A 19,715-nucleotide genomic window follows, 5' to 3' on the forward strand; every position below is an offset into this window, starting at 1 on the left:
CATTTGTGGCTAATCCATTTCAGATGGTACTCCATGGCATGATTTGTATTTCGGTGCACTTCCCTGGTGCACTGCAATACAAGTGACTCAGGTATTGTGGCTTGTGCACCAAGGGACACTGAGTTACTGTTTGATGGACATGTGGCTCAATTTTCAGCCTGCCACTATCATGCATTCAGTGGTTCATGACAGATGTGGCACAGTTGTATATAGATAACAAATGCCCCATTGCCAGTGTCCCCTAAGCCGTGTATGCCCCTTTTGCCAAAATAATGGCAGGGATCATGTGTGTGTAATGATGACAACGTAGCTCTAAAATGGATTGCCCACTTTTCTGTTCTGATGCAGTGAAATGTGGTATGCTGACAGTGTCTTACCTGATCATCATTGACAGAATGCATGGGCACAGGTGTTGCCATTGCACCTGAAATGTTTGACTAAGGGCCACATGTATGAAGATCAGGTTTTGTAAGCCATACATTGACGAGACTTAGCAACACACAATTTGCGAGTAGGATAATCTGATGTACAGCACTGTCAATGACACTGTGTGCAAATCACAAATGGGGTAGCAAATGACCTATCTCATGAATATTAATGATATAGGTCTCATTTTGCAAACCCTTGGGAATGGTGGCACTCACAGGGATGCTGGCCTGCTGGGGTCAGCAGACCACCATGTCTGTGACTGCTTTCAAATAAAGATGTATTTTCTTTTTTTAAATGCAGCCTTATTTCATTAAGGGTAAACAGAAAGCATGTAAAAAAAAAAAATGATATCTTTAGTATTTTTTTTTAAAGCAGGCAGTGGTCTGTGGGACCACCGCCTGCTCTGAAACAATTTTTTGGCATGCATTCACAAAGGGGAAGGGATCCCACGGGGACCCCTTCCCTTTTGCGAATGGGTTAGCACCAACTTGAAACTGGTAGTAACTGCAATTGTTTTGTGATGGCATTCGCGGTCACCAAACAATCAATCAGCGTACTGCGACTCGCAAATAGGAAGGGAACGCCCCTTCCTAAATGCCACTAGCAAACTCTGTTTTGTGATTGAGCAATGTGATTGCAGAATGGCAAAATTGGGTATGTGCATTGGAATAAACATTTTTTCTTGACGTAAACACACAAATTCTGAAAACTAGGCTGTTTGTGACAATTAAAAATAGCTTTGTACATTTGGCCCTAAGTGATAGCCGTACTTGACTCAACAATCATCAGGACTGCATTGTTAACATGTATAGACATGTGGGCTCCATCTCAGTACTGGGACACTAACACTTTGTTCCATATGCTATTTTGATTCAACATTGTGTGACATTTTAACTCTCCTTTAGTAATTCTGTATATCTATTGGATGGTTCTGAGACTCGTTCATGTAAGTTTGACTTTGAGTCTGTAATAAAGCCCTTTGAAACATTAACTTGGTCTCTGAGATTGAAAATATGACCATTTGGTTGTGCTGTAATTAATTTAAATAATTTGATGTGAGAATCTTTACCACTCGGAACAGAGAAGGAAAGATTAATCGAGCCAACAATTGTAGCTATAGTCCAAGCAGCATCAAAGGTGTTCTCTCAGCCTGACAGCCTGTCCAAGCAGAAATGATGCAGCGCAACGCACTGCCTTGCCGCCCGGCATCGGAGCCGCTGCTGTGGAAAGCAACCCTGATGCAGGAGCCCGCAGCCTTACAGAACCACTGTTGCATGATGCCTCCTAAATGCAAAACCTCTTTTGACTTTGCCCCAGACCAAAGGGCCAGATAACCACAGTTAACACTTTGTGCTTTTAAGCACTATTTTCATTTAGACCTTTAAAACTGCATACTTCTAGTTCTAGCAATTGGAATTTTGTTGTTTTGGTCTCTGAAAATGTATTTAAATGTTACCCTATTTTTCAATATTGGTGTGGGATTTTTCTAAGGTGGTGTTTTTATGTTATTACTGTTTGAAGTGCTGTATAAATACTTTACACATTGCCTCTAAGGTTAGCATAGGTTAATTTGGGGTTTGCTTGTGACTTCACCCTGACAGGAATGGTGGTTGCTGCTTGAGTAGGGGTTAAATCCCCTCAAACAGTAAACCTATAACCTATTTCCTACCGTGCCACACTTGTTTTTTCTGCTGTCATGATAGCATTTTTTTGAATGTACATTTTGTTGGATTCAGAAAGTAAAGATGTGCTTAGCTTTTCTTAAAGATGCAATCAACGTACTGGCCTTTTGTCAAAAACATCTACTATGCAAAATGTTGCTGTGCATGTTTTACATATTCAACACTGAAGCAAACGTCTTTTTGAGTCCATTTCATAACACTGTTCAACAAAAGGTTTATATTCTATATTCCCCGTTTGCAGATTATTGTGGGTCTATGGTGTTGTTTCCTTTTGGGATTTTCTTACTGAGACAGTTAGGTGCCACAAACACACACAGTCACCCAACCGTCACAAAACACTTTCCCTATCAAAAACCCATACCCATTGGTGCGCCAATGCTTGTTTAAAGAGGTTGTACGACCTTGATATTGGTGGATCACTTTTTTTGGCAAAGACGCTCTCTATCGGGCCTTCTTCACCCCTTGCGTTGATGTGCAGTTTTTGGAGAGAAGCAAACGCTTTTTCTTTCTGTTCGTTTTGGACTCTGAATGCTTCTTTCCAGCGAGGAATGCGGCCCCAAACCCTCCAAACCATTACTCAACTCTTCGATAAAATGCATCGCCCTGTTGTGCGCCCTCGTTCCAGTAATATTAAACAACTTAACATGCTATGTGCCAGTCCGATATCTGTTTAGCATAAATTCAAACCAAAGTCGGTCTCTTTCATCCCTGCCTGGGAGGAAAAGCAAGCAAACAAGTTGCAGTTGACTGTGTTTCCTTGGACAAACTTAAAACACTTTTTCTGCGAGCGTTTTGACTTCATAAACAAACAATGAGGGGTGCTGTGTGAAGTAGCAATTAACATCTGACTTGCATATTTACAGTAGGCAATACCCAGGGACATGGCTGGCAAACGCAGTGTCCATTTAAAAAGCCAGTCCAAAAATGGTAGCACCTGCAGCTTGTTTTTTGTCTTTCCTTTCAGCAGCTAGAAGAGGGCCCGAGGCCGACATCTGGTTCTGCCTTTATGTGGAATCTATTGAATGCTATGTTTGATTTCGTGACGGCTAATGGGTTGCGTATGAGCAGAGACTTTGCTGGCTGCTTAGCACTTGTGTATGAACAACATAGGCTTAGCGATACTATTATGGGAGTGGGCCTGGGAAACTGTAAGACTGATGTAGGAAATTGGTTACTGGTTGGGTGGGGGTGAGAGTCTACTCAAGCAGCAACCACAACCCTTGTCAGGGTGAAACACAAGCAAACTCAGACTAACCTGTGTTCAACCTTCTAGTAGTGTGGCAAACAAGCAGTCAGGTTTAACTGTGAGGTAATGTGTAAAATATTTATGCAGAACAGAAACAGTAACCAAATGAAAACACAGCACAAGAAAAATCCCAAACCAATTTAGACAAATAGAATACAATTTCATAGAGTGTTTGACACCAAGTGATAAAAATCCAATTAGTACAACTGGAGATATGCTATTTTGAAGGTTTTGTAGAAATCAAGCACAATGAAGCAAACAGTGCCAACTGTGGTTATCTGATCATTGCAGACCGGGTCTAAGTCACAAGTTCAGGCTGACTGTAATGGACCACTGGCTGGACAGAGGACTGAGGGCCTCACTTACAAGGCCCTAGCAGCACGCTGTGCCACCGGAGCATCAGTTTTTTATGTTCTGGTGGCGCAGTATGCCGGCCTATATTTACAATGCCATGCAAAGCCACCTTGCATGGTTTTTCATGGCCTTGTAAATATGTCCCCTTTTAATGCATAACTCTGCATGATAGGGGCATTCCATGGGTGTTGCTGTGGGTGTTCCCAGTCAGCACTCATGGAACCTGAAAGAATCTGACTTTTTCCCAGATTTACAAGGCTGGGAATGCGTCAGATTCCTACACTACCTCATAGATGGCGGTAAAGTGGCACAACGGGGAGAAATAACATTTCTCCCTGCTTTTTCCTCTTTCTAAGTGTACTGCATTCTGCAGCTTTTTGTTTGCACTTCCCCTCTGCCTTTAAGAAGATCTGTAATCTTATTTCTCTAGGAAATTGTAAGGTTGCTATTTTCGATTTTACAGGGTCTGGCCTTCTTGCTGGTACAAACAAGAGACCTTTCACTAACAGGGAGATCTCAGGCTGTCACAAGATCTCTTGAGATAGAGTGTATATATATATATATATATATATATATATATATATATATATGTAGGGGTATCTTTTAATTCTACCACTGGTACATTTTTCTGCATGTCTGTATCTCTCACACACACACCATTTCATTTTAAGAAAAATCCAGACACTCTTTTCTCAAATTTAAAAACCATAAATGAGGTGCACACTGCCTCAAAGTCTTTTTATGATTTGGGTGGTCTCGTCCATCTTTAGTTATCTATATCCATCCCAAGGAAGTCCAAAAAACGCATACCAGATATAAAGTTGACAATCTTAATTTAGTCGTAATAGTTTGATCTGGTATATCCATTGCTTTATACTTTTCTCTCTTTGTGCCTCCTTGATGATCAACTGTTGATGCTTTGTGGCCTTACAGTTATGGCCTCCTCAAGATGAGAATGAGGAGAATACAATAATGACACAATAATGACAAAATACTATTTTTGGGCATAGCAACTGTGTGTTCTCACCTGTCGGGTCCCACCATTCAAAACGGTGTGTGATTGGTCTCTGAATGCTTCATGCTGAAAAGGAGGAGTGAAAAAACACAGAGGAGGTCACAGTCATAATCATAAATATTTATAAAGCGCGCTACTCACCCGTGCGGGTCTCAAGGCGCTAGGGGGAAGGGGTTACTGCTGCTCAAAGAGCCAGGTCTTGAGTAGTCTCTGGAAAGCGGAGAGGTCCTGGGTGGTCCTGAGGATGGTGGGGAGGGAGTTCCAAGTCTTGGCCGCCAGGTAGGAGAAGGACCTCCCACCCGCCGTGGTGCGGCGGATGCGAAGGACGGCGGCGAGAGTGAGGTTGGCGGAGCGAAGAGGCCGGGTGGGAGTGTAGAAGCTGAGGAGGCGGTAGAGGAGTTCGGGTCCCTTGTTATGGAGGGCTTTGTGTGCGTGGGTGAGGAGTCGGAAGGTGATCCTTTTGTTGACGGGAAGCCAGTGCAGGTGTCTCAGGTGGGCGGAGATGTGGCTGTTGCGGGGTATGTTAAGGATGAGGCGGGCGGAGGCGTTTTGAATTCGTTGCAGATATTTCTGGAGTTTAGCGGTGGTTCCTGCGTATAGTGTGTTGCCGTAGTCCAGGCGGCTCGTGACGAGGGCGTGGGTCACGGTCTTTCTGGTGTCGGCGGGGATCCAACGGAAGATCTTTCGGAGCATGCAGAGGGTGAGGAAGCAGGAGGATGATACAGCGTTGACTTGTTTGGTCATGGTGAGAAGTGGGTCCAAGATGAAACCGAGGTTGCGTGTGTGGTCTCAGGGGGTCGGTGCGGTGCCAAGGGACGTGGGCCACCAGGAGTTGTCCCAGGCGGTCGGGTGTTTCCAAGGAGGAGGACTTCTGTTTTGTCTGAGTTCAGTTTCAGACGGCTGAGTTTCATCCAATCTGCGATGTCTTTCATTCCATCTTGCAGGTTGGTCTTGGCGCTGGTGGGGTCCTTGGTGAGGGAAAGTATCAGTTGAGTGTCGTCGGCGTAGGAGGTGATGATGATGCTGTGTTTGCGTACGATGTCGGCGAGGGGGCTCATGTAGACATTGAAGAGTGTCGGGCTGAGCGAGGAGCCTTGTGGGACGCCGCAGATGATCTCGGTGGGGTCTGAGCGAAAAGGTGGGAGGTAGACTCTTTGGGAGCGGTTGGAGAGGAAGGAGGTGATCCAGTCCATGGCCTGTCCTTGGACCCCGTGGAGCGGAGGCGGGATATTAGGGTTCGGTGGCAGATGGTGTCGAAGGCAGCCGAGAGGTCGAGGAGGATGAGGGCGACTGGTTCTCCGTTGTCCATCAGGGTTCTGATGTCGTCTGTGACTGAGATGAGGGCGGTTTCTGTGCTGTGATTGGCTCGGAATCCGGACTGAGAGGGGTCGAGTAGGCTGTTGTCTTCAAGGAAGTTGGCAAGTTGCTTGTTGACGGTCTTCTCTATGACTTTGGCGGGGAATGGGAGGAGCGAGATGGGGCGGAAGTTCTTCAGGTCGCTTGGGTCTGCCGTAGGTTTTTTCAGTAGGGCGTTGACTTCAGGGTGTTTCCAGCTCTCGGGGAAGGTAGCAGACGAAAACGAGCTGTTGATGATGGTCTGGAGGTGCGGGGCGATGATGTCGTCGGCTCTGTTGAAGATGAAGTGTGGGCAGGGGTCCGAGGGGGCACCGGAGTGGATGGAGTTCATGGTGGCTTTGGTCTCTTCCGTGTTGATGTGAGTCCAGGCGTTGAGGGTGATGGCTGGGGTTGTAGGTTCTGTGGTGGTTGGCTGGGTCTGGTGTCCGAAGCTGTCGTGTAGGTCGGCGATCTTACGATGGAAGAAGGTGGCAAGGGAGTTGCAGAGGTCTTGTGAGGGTGTGATGGAATTGGCGTTAGGGTTGGAGAGCTCTTTGACAATGTTGAAGAGTTCTCTGCTGTTGTGGCTGTTTTTGTCCAGTCTTTCTGTGAAGAAATTTCTTTTGGCGGCGCGGATCAGTTGGTGGTGTTCGTGGGTAGCGTTATTGAGGGCAGTCATGTTGTCTGCGGTGTGGTCCTTGCGCCAGGCTTTCTCGAGGGTGCGGCAGGTTTTCTTTGATTCCTTAAGGGTGTCGGTGAACCAGAGAGGTTTTTTGGTGTTGGTCTGTCTTGGGAGGCGTCTGAGGGGAGCGAGGTTGTCTGCGCAGTTGGTGATCCAATTCGTGAGGCTGAGGGCTGCGTCGCTGGGGTCGGAGGAGAAGGTGGGTTGGTTGCCGTTGAGAGTGGAGAGAAGCTGTTCCTCTGGGATTTTGTTCCACTGTCGACGTGGGATGGGTTGTGTGCGGAGGTGGCGAGTCTCGCGTCGGAAGGTGAAGTGGACACATCTGTGGTCGGTCCAGTGTATAGCTCAGGAGTGGCTGAAGGATATGTGGTTGCTGGCGGAGAAGATGGGGTCTAGCGTGTGTCCAGCGATGTGGGTGGGGGTGTTCACCAGTTGCTTGAGGCCGAGGTTGGCGAGGTTGTCGAGCCGGGCGGTGGTGATGGGGTTGTTGTTCTATTCCAGGTGGAAGTTGAGGTCACTGAGGAGGATGTAGTCCGGGGAGGTAAGGGCGTGCAGGGAGATGAAGTCAGTGATGGAGTCGCTGAAGAGGGCGCGTGGTCCAGGGGGTCGGTAGATGAGAGTTCCTCTGAGTGTGGTCCTGGGGTCGGTGTGGATCTGGAAGTGCAGGTGTTCGGCGGCGAGGGGGGTGTCTTCGGTGGAGGTGGTGACGTTGATGGAGTCCTTGAAGACGATGGCGATTCCTCCACCTACCTGGTTGGTGCGGTCTATCCTTGAAATCTTCTAGCCGTCGGGGATGGCTATGGCGATGTCGGGGGTCGAGGAGGCGTTCATCCAGGTCTCAGTGATGAAGGCGACGTCCGGTGCGGTGGAGTCCAGGAGGTCCCATAGTTCAACGACGTGCTTGTGGACGGAGCGTGCGTTGATCAGGATGCATTTGAGGTGGTTGTTGGCGCGTGGGCTGGCGGGCGTGGTGTTTTCGCGGTGGAAGGTGAGTTTGCAGGTGTGACACACGAAGGGTCCATGGGTGCGTTTTGGGTTGGCTTGGAAGCAGGTGCTGGAGCGCCCCGGATTGAGGGCGTGAAGGGTGACGGGGTCGTAGCGATGCTGCGGAGTTTGGGAGTGCTGGTGGCCAGGGGTCGTGGCGCTGGAAGCGGTCCAGTCGCGGACGGGCGCAGGCGGGCTTGCCTTTGGTGCGCCTTCTGCGCGCCAGCAGCGCGGCCGCATAGCGGCCGCCATAAGAGGGAGGAGAGGGGGAGGAGGGGTCAGCAGGGGGCGGGGGCGGGAGTGGGGCGACGAATGGGAGCGGGGGTGGGGGCGAGCAGGTGGTGGCGGCGGGAAAGCGGGGGGTGGGGGGGTCAGATAGAGGGGAGAAAAGATAAGGGGGGGGGGGTTTAAAGGTGGCGGGGAGTTAAGAAGAAAAGATAGGAAGATAGGGAACGGGGGGGTTACAGAGGTGGAGGGGAGTGAGGAAGGTCAGAGAGAGGAGTCAGGAGCAGCAGAACAGAAGAGAGAGGAGAGAAGAGCCAGGAAGAAGGTAAAGAAAAAGAGGAGTGAGGAGTAGAAGAACAGAAAAGAGAAGAGCCAAGAAGAAGGTAAAGAAGAAGAGGAGCAGAAGAACAGAAGAGAGAAGAGCCAAGAAGAAGGTAAAGAAGAAGAGGAGCAGAAGAACAGAAGAGAGAAGAGCCCAGAAGAAGGTAAAGAAGAAGGGGAGCGAGGAGCAGAAGAGAGAAGAGCCAAGGAGAAGGTAAACAAGAACACAGAAGAAGAATACCAATGAAGAACACAGAAGAAGGACAAAGAAGAAGAAAGCACACGCAGGTCGCGGTGCAGAAGAGAAGGAAGAAACACAGATGAAGTACAAAGAAGAAGAATACAGATGAAGACAGAAGAAAGAACACGCAGGTCGCGGTGCAGAAGAGAGGGAAGAAACACAGATGAAATACACAGAAGGAGAGCACAGAAGAAGAGCACAGATGAAGAATACAGATGAAGATCACAGAAGAAGGACAAAGAAGAAGAGAGAACACGCAGGACGGGGTGCAGGGAAGAAAGAAGAACACAGATGAAGAGTACAGATGGAGAGCGGGAAGCAGGAGAAGAGGTGAGTAGCGCCGGGCAGGGCGAGGGGCTGGGTGGGGGGAGTACTTACTGCGTTTTCGCAGGACTTGCTTGGAGGGTTCAGGAGCCTGGGCTGGTGGAGCTGCAGCGGCAGGGGGAGCGACCTACCCTTGGGTCAAGGGTCGCTAACTCTGTCGCGCAGCGGCCGCCATAAGAGGGAGGAGGGATCAGCAGGGGGCGAGGGCGGGAGTGGGGCGACGAATGGGAGCAGGGGAGGGCGGGGGCGAGCAGGTGGTGGCGGTGGGAAAGCGGAGGGTGGGGGGGTCAGGTAGAGGGGAGAAAAGATAGGGGAGGGTGGGTTTAAAGGAGGCGGGGAGTTAGGAAGAAAAGATAGGAAGATAGGGGAGGGGGGGTTACAGAGGTGGAGGGGACTGAGGAAGGTCACAGAGAGGAGTCAGGAGCAGAAGAACAGAAGAGAGAGGAGAGAAGACCCAGGAAGAAGGTAAAGAAGAAGAGGAGCGAGGAGCAGAAGAACAGAAGAGAGAAGAGCCAAGAAGAAGGTAAAGAAGAAGAGGAGCAGAAGAACAGAAGAGAGAAGAGCCAAGAAGAAGGTAAAGAAGAAGAGGAGCAGAAGAACAGAAGAGAGAAGAGCCAAGAAGAAGGTAAAGAAGAAGAGGAGCAGAAGAACAGAAGAGAGAAGAGCCCAGAAGAAGGTAAAGAAGAAGGGGAGCGAGGAGCAGAAGAGAGAAGAGCCAAGGAGAAGGTAAACAAGAACACAGAAGAAGAATACTGATGAAGAACACAGAAGAAGGACAAAGAAGAAGAAAGCACACGCAGGTCGCGGTGCAGAAGAGAAGGAAGAAAAACAGATGAAGTACAAAGAAGAAGAATACAGATGAAGACAGAAGAAAGCACACGCAGGTCGCGGTGCAGAAGAGAGTGAAGAAACACAGATGAAATACACAGAAGGAGAGCACAGAAGAAGAGCACAGATGAAGAATACAGATGAAGATGACTGAAGAAGGACAAAGAAGAAGAGAGAACACGCAGGAAGAGGTGCAGGTAAGAAAGAAGAACACAGATGAAGAGTACAGATGGAGAGCGGGAAGCAGGAGAAGAGGTGAGTAGCGCGGGGCAGGGCGAGGGGCTGGGCGGGGGGAGTACTTACTGTGGTTTTGCAACACTTGCTTGGAGGGTTCAGGAGCCTGGGCTGGTGGAGCTGCAGCGGCAGGGGGAGCGACCTACCCTTGGGTCAAGGGTCGCTAACTCTGTCGCGCAGCGGCTGCCATTAGAGGGAGGAGGGGGGGAGGAGGGGTCAGCAGGGGGCAGGAGTGGGGCGACGAATGGCAGCAGGGGGGCGGGGGCGAGCTGGAGGTGGCGGCGGGAAAGCGGAGGGTGGGGGGGTCAGGTAGAGGGGAGAAAAGATAGGGGAGGGGGGGTTTAAAGGTGGCGGGGAGTTAGGAAGAAAAGATAGGAAGATAGGGGAGGGTGGTTACAGAGGTGGAGGAGAGTGAGGAATGTCAGAGAGAGGAGTCAGGAGCAGAAGAACAGAAGAGAGACGAGAGAAGAGCCAGGAAGAAGGTAAAGAAGAAGAGGAGCGAGGAGCAGAAGAACAGAAGAGAGAAGAGCCAAGAAGAAGGTAAAGAAGAAGAGGAGCACAAGAACAGAAGAGAGAAGAGCCAAGAAGAAGGTAAAGAAGAAGAGGAGCAGAAGAACAGAAGAGAGAAGAGCCAAGAAGAAGGTAAAGAAGAAGAGGAGCTGAAGAACAGAAGAGAGAAGAGCCCAGAAGAAGGTAAAGAAGAAGGGGAGCGAGGAGCAGAAGAGAGAAGAGCCAAGGAGAAGGTAAAGAAGAACACAGATGAAGAATACAGATGAAGATCACAGAAGAAGGACAAAGAAGAAGAGAAAACACGCAGGACGGGGTGCAGGGAAGAAAGAAGAACACAGATGAAGACTACAGATGGAGAGCAAAGAGGAAGATCAAAGATGAAGAGGGAAGCAGGAGAAGAGGTGAGTAGCGCGGGGCAGGGCGAGGGGCTGGGCGGGGGGAGTACTTACTGTGGTTTCGCAGGACTTGCTTGCAGGGTTCAGGAGCCTGGGCTGGTGGAGCTGCAGGGGGAGCGACCTACCCTTGTGTCAAGGGTCGCTAACTCTGTCGCGCAGCGGCTGCCATAAGAGGGAGGAGGGGGGGGAGGAGGGGTCAGCAGGGGACGGGGGGCGGGAGTAGACCGACGAATGGGAGCAGGGGGGGCAGGGGCAAGCAGGTGGTGGCGGCGGGAAAGCGGAGGGTGGGGAGGTCATGTAGAGGGGAGAAAAGATAGGGGAGGGGGGTTTAAAGGTGGCGGGGAGTTAGGAGAGAAAAGATAGGAAGATAGGGGAGGGGGGGTTACAGAGGTGGAGGGGACTGAGGAAGGTCAGAGAGAGGAGTCAGGAGCAGAAGAACAGAAGAGAGAGGAGAGAACAGCCAGGAAGAAGGTAAAGAAGAAGAGGAGCAGAAGAACAGAAGAGAGAAGAGACAAGAAGAAGGTAAAGAAGAAGAGGAGCAGAAGAACAGAAGAGAGAAGAGCCAAGAAGAAGGTAAAGAAGAAGAGGAGCAGAAGAACAGAAGAGAGAAGAGCCAAGAAGAAGGTAAAGAAGAAGAGGAGCAGAAGAACAGAAGAGAGAAGAGCCCAGAAGAAGATAAAGAAGAAGGGGAGGGAGGAGCAGAAGAGAGAAGAGCCAAGGAGAAGGTAAAGAAGAACACAGAAGAAGAATACCGATGAAGAACACAGAAGAAGGACAAAGAAGAAGAAAGCACACGCAGGTCGCGGTGCAGAAGAGAAGGAAGAAACACAGATGAAGTACAAAGAAGAAGAATACAGATGAAGACAGAAGAAAGCACACGCAGGTCGCGGTGCAGAAGAGAGGGAAGAAACACAGATGAAATACACAGAAGGAGAGCACAGAAGAAGAGCACAGATGTAGAATACAGATGAAGATCACAGAAGAAGGACAAAGAAGAAGAGAGAACACGCAGGACGGGGTGCAGGGAAGAAAGAAGAACACAGATGAAGAGTACAGATGGAGAGCAAAGAGGAAGATCAAAGATGAAGAGGGAAGCAGGAGAAGAGGTGAGTAGCGCGGGGCAGGGCGAGGGGCTGGGCGGGGGGAGTACTTACTGTGGTTTCGCAGCACTTGCTTGGAGGGTTCAGGAGCCTGGGCTGGTGGAGCAGCAGCGGCAGGGGGAGCGACCTAACCTTGGGTCAAGGGTTGCTAACTCTGTCGCGCAGCGGCCGCCATTAGAGGGAGGAGTGGGGGATGAGGGGTCAGCAGGGGGCGGGAGTGGGGCGACGAATGGGAGCAGGGGGGCCGGGGGCGAGCAGGTGGTGGCGGCGGGAAAGCGGAGGGTGGGGGGGTCAGGTAGAGGGGAGAAAAGATAGGGGAGGGGGGTTTAAAGGTGGTGAGGAGTTAGGAAGAAAAGATAGGAAGATAGGGGAGGGGGATTACAGAGGTGGAGGGGAGTGAGGAAGGTCAGAGAGAGGAGTCAGGAGCAGAAGAACAGAAGAGAGAGGAGAGAAGAGCCAGGAAGAAGGTAAAGAAGAAGAGGAGCGAGGAGCAGAAGAACAGAAGAGAGAAGAGACAAAAAGAAGGTAAAGAAGAAGAGGAGCAGAAGAACAGAAGAGAGAAGAGCAAAGAAGAAGGTAAAGAAGAAAAGGAGCAGAAGAACAGAAGAGAGAAGAGCCCAGAAGAAGGTAAAGAAGAAGGGGAGCGAGGCGCAGAAGAGAGAAGAGCCAAGGAGAAGGTAAAGGAGAACACAGAAGAAGAATACCGATGAAGAACACAGAAGAAGGACAAAGAAGAAGAAAGCACACGCAGGTCGCGGTGCAGAAGAGAAGGAAGAAACACAGATGAAGTACAAAGAAGAATACAGATGAAGACAGAAGAAAGCACACGCAGGTCGCGGTGCAGAAGAGAGGGAAGAAACACAGATGAAATACACAGAAGGAGAGCACAGATGAAGAATACTGATGAAGATCACAGAAGAAGGACAAAGAAGAAGAGAGAACACGCAGGACGGTGTGCAGGGAAGAAAGAAGAACACAGATGAAGAGTACAGATGGAGAGCAAAGAGGAAGATCAAAGATAAAGAGGGAAGCAGGAGAAGAGGTGAGTAGTCCGGGGCAGGGCGAGGGGCTGGGCGGGGGGAGTACTTACTGTGGTTTCGCAGGACTTGCTTGGAGGGTTCAGGAGCCTGGGCTGGTGGAGCTGCAGCGGCAGGGGGAGCGACCTACCCTTAGATCAAGGGTCGCTAACTCTGTCGCGCAGCGGCTGCCATTAGAGGGAGGAGGGGGGAGGAGGGGTCAGCAGGGGGCGGGAGTGGGGCGACGAATGGGAGCAGGGGGGGCGGGGGCGAGCAGGTGGTGGCGGCGGGAAAGCGGAGGGTGGGGTGGTCAGGTAGAGGGGAGAAAAGATAGGGGAGGAAGGGGTTTAAAGGTGGCGGGGAGTTAGGAAGAAAAGATAGGAAGATAGGGGAGGTGGGGTTACAGAGGTGGAGGGGAGTGAGGAAGGTCATAGAGAGGAGTCAGGAGCACAAGAACAGAAGAGAGAGGAGAGAAGAGCCAGGAAGAAGGTAAAGAAGAAGAGGAGCAGAAGAACAGAAGAGAGAAGAGCCAAGAAGAAGGTGAAGAAGAAGAGGAGCAGAAGAACAGAAGAGAGAAGAGCCAAGAAGAAGGTAAAGAAGAAGAGGAGCAGAAGAACAGAAGAGAGAAGAGCCCAGAAGAAGGTAAAGAAGAAGGGGAGCGAGGAGCAGAAGAGAGAAGAGCCAAGGAGAAGGTAAAGAAGAACACAGAAGAAGAATACCGATGAAGGACACATAAGAAGGACAAAGATGAAGAAAGCACACGCAGGTCGCGGTGCAAAAGAGAAGGAAGAAACACAGATGAAGTACAAAGAAGAAGAATACAGATGAAGACAGAAGAAAGCACACGCAGGTCGCAGTGCAGAAGAGAGGGAAGAAACACAGATGAAATACACAGATGGAGAGCACAGAAGAAGAGCACAGATGAAGAATACAGATGAAGATCACAGAAGAAGGACAAAGAAGAAGAGAGAACACGCAGGACGGGGTGCAGGGAAGAAAGAAGAACACAGATGAAGAGTACAGATGGAGAGCAAAGAGGAAGATCAAAGATGAAGAGGGAAGCAGAAGAGGTGAGTAGCGTGGGGCAGGGCGAGGGGCTGGGCGGGGGGAGTACTTACTGTTGTTTTGCAGGACTTGCTTGGAGGGTTCAGGAGCCTGGGCTGGTGGAGCTGCAGCGGCAGGGGCAGCGACCTACCCTTGGGTCAAGGGTCGCTAACTCTGTTGCGCAGAGGCCGCCATAAGAGGGAGGAGGGGGGGAGGGGGGGGTCAGCAGGGGGCGGGAGTGGGGCGACGAATGGGAGCAGGGGGGGTGGGGGCGAGCAGGTTGTGGCGGCGGGAAAGCGGAGGGTGGGGGGTCAGGTAGAGGGGAGAAAAGATAGGGGGGGTTTAAAGGTGGCGGGGAGTTAGGACGAAAAGATAGGAAGATAGGGGAGGGGGTGTTACAGAGGTGGAGGGGAGTGAGGAAGGTCAGAGAGAGGAGTCAGGAGCAGAAGAACAGAAGAGAGAGGAGAGAAGAGCCAGGAAGAAGGTAAAGAAGAAGAGGAGCGAGGAGCAGAAGAGAGAAGAGCCAAGAAGAAGGTAATAAAGAAGAGGAGCAGAAGAACAGAAGAGAGAAGAGCCAAGAAGAAGGTAAAGAAGAAGAGGAGCAGAAGAACAGAAGAGAGAAGAGCCCAGAGGAAGATAAAGAAGAAGGGGAGCGAGGAGCAGAAGAGAGAAGAGCCAAGGAGATGGTAAAGAAGAACACAGAAGAAGAATACCGATGAAGAACACAGAAGAAGGACAAAGAAGAAGAAAGCACACGCAGGTCGAGGTGCAGAAGAGAAGGAAGAAACACAGATGAAGTACAAAGAAGAGGAATACAGATGAAGACAGAAGAAAGCACACGCAGGTCGCGGTGCAGAAGAGAGGGAAGAAACACAGATGAAATACACAGAAGGAGAGCACAGAAGAAGAGCACAGATGAAGAATACAGATGAAGATCACAGAAGAAGGACAAAGAAGAAGAGAGAACACGCAGGACGGGGTGCAGGGAAGAAAGAAGAACACAGATGAAGAGTACAGATGGAGAGCAAAGAGGAAGATCAAAGATGAAGAGGGAAGAAGGAGAAGAGGTGAGTAGTGCGGGGCAGGGCGAGGGGCTGGGCTGGGGGAGTACTTACTGTGGTTTCGCAGGACTTGCTTGGAGGGTTCAGGAGCCTGGGCTGGTGGAGCTACAGCGGCAGGGGGAGCGACCTACCCTTGGGTCATGGGTCGCTAACTCTGTCGCGCAGCGGCCGCCATAAGAGGCAGGAGGGGGGGAGGAGGGGTCAGCACGGGGCGGGGGCGGGAGTGGGGCGACGAATGGGAGCAGGGGGGGCGGGGGCGATCAGGTAGTGGCGGCGGGAAAGCGGAGGGTGGGGGGGTCAGGTAGAGGGGAGAAAAGATAGGGGGGTTAAAGGTGACGGGGAGTTAGGAAGAAAAGATAGGAAGATAGGGGAGGGGGGGTTACAGAGGTGGAGGGGAGTGAGGAAGGTCAGAGAGAGGAGTCAGGAGCAGAAGAACAGAAGAGAGAGGAGAGAAGAGCCAGGAAGAAGGTAAAGAAGAAGAGGAGCGAGGAGCAGAAGAACAGAAGAGAGAAGAGACAAAAAGAAGGTAAAGAAGAAGAGGAGCAGAAGAACAGAAGAGAGAAGAGCAAAGAAGAAGGTAAAGAAGAAAAGGAGCAGAAGAACAGAAGAGAGAAGAGCCCAGAAGAAGGTAAAGAAGAAGGGGAGCGAGGCGCAGAAGAGAGAAGAGCCAAGGAGAAGGTAAAGGAGAACACAGAAGAAGAATACCGATGAAGAACACAGAAGAAGGACAAAGAAGAAGAAAGCACACGCAGGTCGCGGTGCAGAAGAGAAGGAAGAAACACAGATGAAGTACAAAGAAGAATACAGATGAAGACAGAAGAAAGCACACGCAGGTCGCGGTGCAGAAGAGAGGGAAGAAACACAGATGAAATACACAGAAGGAGAGCACAGATGAAGAATACTGATGAAGATCACAGAAGAAGGACAAAGAAGAAGAGAGAACACGCAGGACGGTGTGCAGGGAAGAAAGAAGAACACAGATGAAGAGTACAGATGGAGAGCAAAGAGGAAGATCAAAGATAAAGAGGGAAGCAGGAGAAGAGGTGAGTAGCGCGGGGCAGGGCGAGGGGCTGGGCAGGGGGAGTACTTACTGTGGTTTCGCAGGACTTGCTTGGAGGGTTCAGGAGCCTGGGCTGGTGGAGCTGCAGCGGCAGGGGGAGCGACCTACCCTTAGGTCAAGGGTCGCTAACTCTGTCGCGCAGCGGCTGCCATTAGAGGGAGGAGGGGGGAGGAGGGGTCAGCAGGGGGCGGGAGTGGGGCGACGAATGGGAGCAGGGGGGGCGGGGGCGAGCAGGTGGTGGCGGCGGGAAAGCGGAGGGTGGGGTGGTCAGGTAGAGGGGAGAAAAGATAGGGGAGGAAGGGGTTTAAAGGTGGCGGGGAGTTAGGAAGAAAATATAGGAAGATAGGGGAGGTGGGGTTACAGAGGTGGAGGGGAGTGAGGAAGGTCAGAGAGAGGAGTCAGGAGCACAATAACAGAAGAGAGAGGAGAGAAGAGCCAGGAAGAAGGTAAAGAAGAAGAGGAGCAGAAGAACAGAAGAGAGAAGAGCCAAGAAGAAGGTGAAGAAGAAGAGGAGCAGAAGAACAGAAGAGAGAAGAGCCAAGAAGAAGGTAAAGAAGAAGAGGAGCAGAAGAACAGAAGAGAGAAGAGCCCAGAAGAAGGTAAAGAAGAAGGGGAGCGAGGAGCAGAAGAGAGAAGAGCCAAGGAGAAGGTAAAGAAGAACACAGAAGAAGAATACCGATGAAGAACACATAAGAAGGACAAAGATGAAGAAAGCACACGCAGGTCGCATTGCAAAAGAGAAGGAAGAAACACAGATGAAGTACAAAGAAGAAGAATACAGATGAAGACAGAAGAAAGCACACGCAGGTCGCAGTGCAGAAGAGAGGGAAGAAACACAGATGAAATACACAGATGGAGAGCACAGAAGAAGAGCACAGATGAAGAATACAGATGAAGATCACAGAAGAAGGACAAAGAAGAAGAGAGAACACGCAGGACTGGGTGCAGGGAAGAAAGAAGAACACAGATGAAGAGTACAGATGGAGAGCAAAGAGGAAGATCAAAGATGAAGAGGGAAGCAGAAGAGGTGAGTAGCGTGGGGCAGGGCGAGGGGCTGGGCGGGGGGAGTACTTACTGTTGTTTTGCAGGACTTGCTTGGAGGGTTCAGGAGCCTGGGCTGGTGGAGCTGCAGCGGCAGGGGCAGCGACCTACCCTTGGGTCAAGGGTCGCTAACTCTGTTGCGCAGAGGCCGCCATAAGAGGGAGGAGGGGGGAGGGGGGGTCAGCAGGGGGCGGGAGTGGGGCGACGAATGGGAGCAGGGGGGGTGGGGGCGAGCAGGTTGTGGCGGCGGGAAAGCGGAGGGTGGGGGGTCAGGTAGAGGGGAGAAAAGATAGGGGGGGTTTAAAGGTGGAGGGGAGTTAGGACGAAAAGATAGGAAGATAGGGGAGGGGGTGTTACAGAGGTGGAGGGGAGTGAGGAAGGTCAGAGAGAGGAGTCAGGAGCAGAAGAACAGAAGAGAGAGGAGAGAAGAGCCAGGAAGAAGGTAAAGAAGAAGAGGAGCGAGGAGCAGAAGAGAGAAGAGCCAAGAAGAAGGTAATAAAGAAGAGGAGCAGAAGAACAGAAGAGAGAAGAGCCAAGAAGAAGGTAAAGAAGAAGAGGAGCAGAAGAACAGAAGAGAGAAGAGCCCAGAGGAAGATAAAGAAGAAGGGGAGCGAGGAGCAGAAGAGAGAAGAGCCAAGGAGATGGTAAAGAAGAACACAGAAGAAGAATACCGATGAAGAACACAGAAGAAGGACAAAGAAGAAGAAAGCACACGCAGGTCGCGGTGCAGAAGAGAAGGAAGAAACACAGATGAAGTACAAAGAAGAGGAATACAGATGAAGACAGAAGAAAGCACACGCAGGTCGCGGTGCAGAAGAGAGGGAAGAAACACAGATGAAATACACAGAAGGAGAGCACAGAAGAAGAGCACAGATGAAGAATACAGATGAAGATCACAGAAGAAGGACAAAGAAGAAGAGAGAACACGCAGGACGGGGTGCAGGGAAGAAAGAAGAACACAGATGAAGAGTACAGATGGAGAGCAAAGAGGAAGATCAAAGATGAAGAGGGAAGAAGGAGAAGAGGTGAGTAGTGCGGGGCAGGGCGAGGGGCTGGGCGGGGGGAGTATTTACTGTGGTTTCGCAGGACTTGCTTGGAGGGTTCAGGAGCCTGGGCTGGTGGAGCTACAGCGGCAGGGGGAGCGACCTACCTTTGGGTCATGGGTCGCTAACTCTGTCGCGCAGCGGCCGCCATAAGAGGCAGGAGGGGGGGAGGAGGGGTCAGCAGGGGGCGGGGGCGGGAGTGGGGCGACGAATGGGAGCAGGGGGGGCGGGGGTGAGCAGGTAGTGGCGGTGGGAAAGCGGAGGGTGGGGGGGTCAGGTAGAGGGGAGAAAAGATAGGGGGGTTAAAGGTGACGGGGAGTTAGGAAGAAAAGATAGGAAGATAGGGGAGGGGGGGTTACAGAGGTGGAGGGGAGTGAGGAAGGTCAGAGAGAGGAGTCAGGAGCAGAAGAACAGAAGAGAGAGGAGAGAAGAGCCAGGAAGAAGGTAAAGAAGAAGAGGAGCGAGGAGCAGAAGAAAAGAAGAGAGAAGAGCCAAGAAGAAGGTAAAGAAGAAGAGGAGCAGAAGAACAGAAGAGAGAAGAGCCAAGAAGAAGGTAAAGAAGAAGAGGAGCAGAAGAACAGAAGAGAGAATAGCCAAGAAGAAGGTAAAGAAGAAGAGGAGCAGAAGAACAGAAGAGAGAAGAGCCCATAAGAAGGTAAAGAAGAAGGGGAGCGAGGAGCAGAAGAGAGAAGAGCCAAGGAGAAGGTAAAGAATAACACAGAAGAAGAATACCGATGAAGAACACACCGAAGGACAAAGAAGAAGAAAGCACACGCAGGTCGCGGTGCAGAAGACAAGGAAGAAACACAGATGAAGTACAAAGAAGAAGAATACAGATGAAGACAGAAGGTGCAGAAGAGAGGGAAGAAACACAGATGAAATACACAGAAGGAGAGCACAGAAGAAGAGCACAGATGAAGAATACAGATGAAGATCACAGAAGAAGGACAAAGAAGAAGAGAGAACAAGCAGGACGGGGTGCAGGGAAGAAAGAAGAACACAGATGAAGAGTACAGATGGAGAGCAAAGAGGAAGATCAAAGATGAAGAGGGAAGCAGGAGAAGAGGTGAGTAGCGCGGGGCAGGGCGAGGGGCTGGGCGGGGGGAGTACTTACTGTGTTTCGCAGGCCTTGCTTGGAGGGTTCAGGAGCCTGGGCTGGTGGAGCAGCAGCGGCAGGGGGAGCGACCTACCCTTGGGTCAAGGGTCGCTAACTTTGTCGCGCAGCGGCCGCCATTAGAGGGAGGAGGGGGGAGGAGGGGTCAGCAGGGGGCGGGGGGCGGGAGTGGGGCGACGAATGGGAGCAGGGGGGGCGGGGGCGAGCAGGTGGTGGTGGCAGGAAAGCGGAGGGTGGGGGGGTCAGGTAGAGGGGAGAAAAGATAGGGGAGGGGGGTTTAAAGGTGGTGGGGAGTAAGGAAGAAAAGATAGGAAGATAGGGGAGGGGGGTTACAGAGGTGGAGGGGAGTGAGGAAGGTCAGAGAAAGGAGTCAGGAGCAGAACAGAAGAGAGAGGAGAGAAGAGCCAGGAAGAAGGTAAAGAAGAAGAGGA

This window comes from Pleurodeles waltl, chromosome 5, assembly GCF_031143425.1.
Source record: "Pleurodeles waltl isolate 20211129_DDA chromosome 5, aPleWal1.hap1.20221129, whole genome shotgun sequence".
Lineage (NCBI taxonomy): Eukaryota > Metazoa > Chordata > Amphibia > Caudata > Salamandridae > Pleurodeles > Pleurodeles waltl.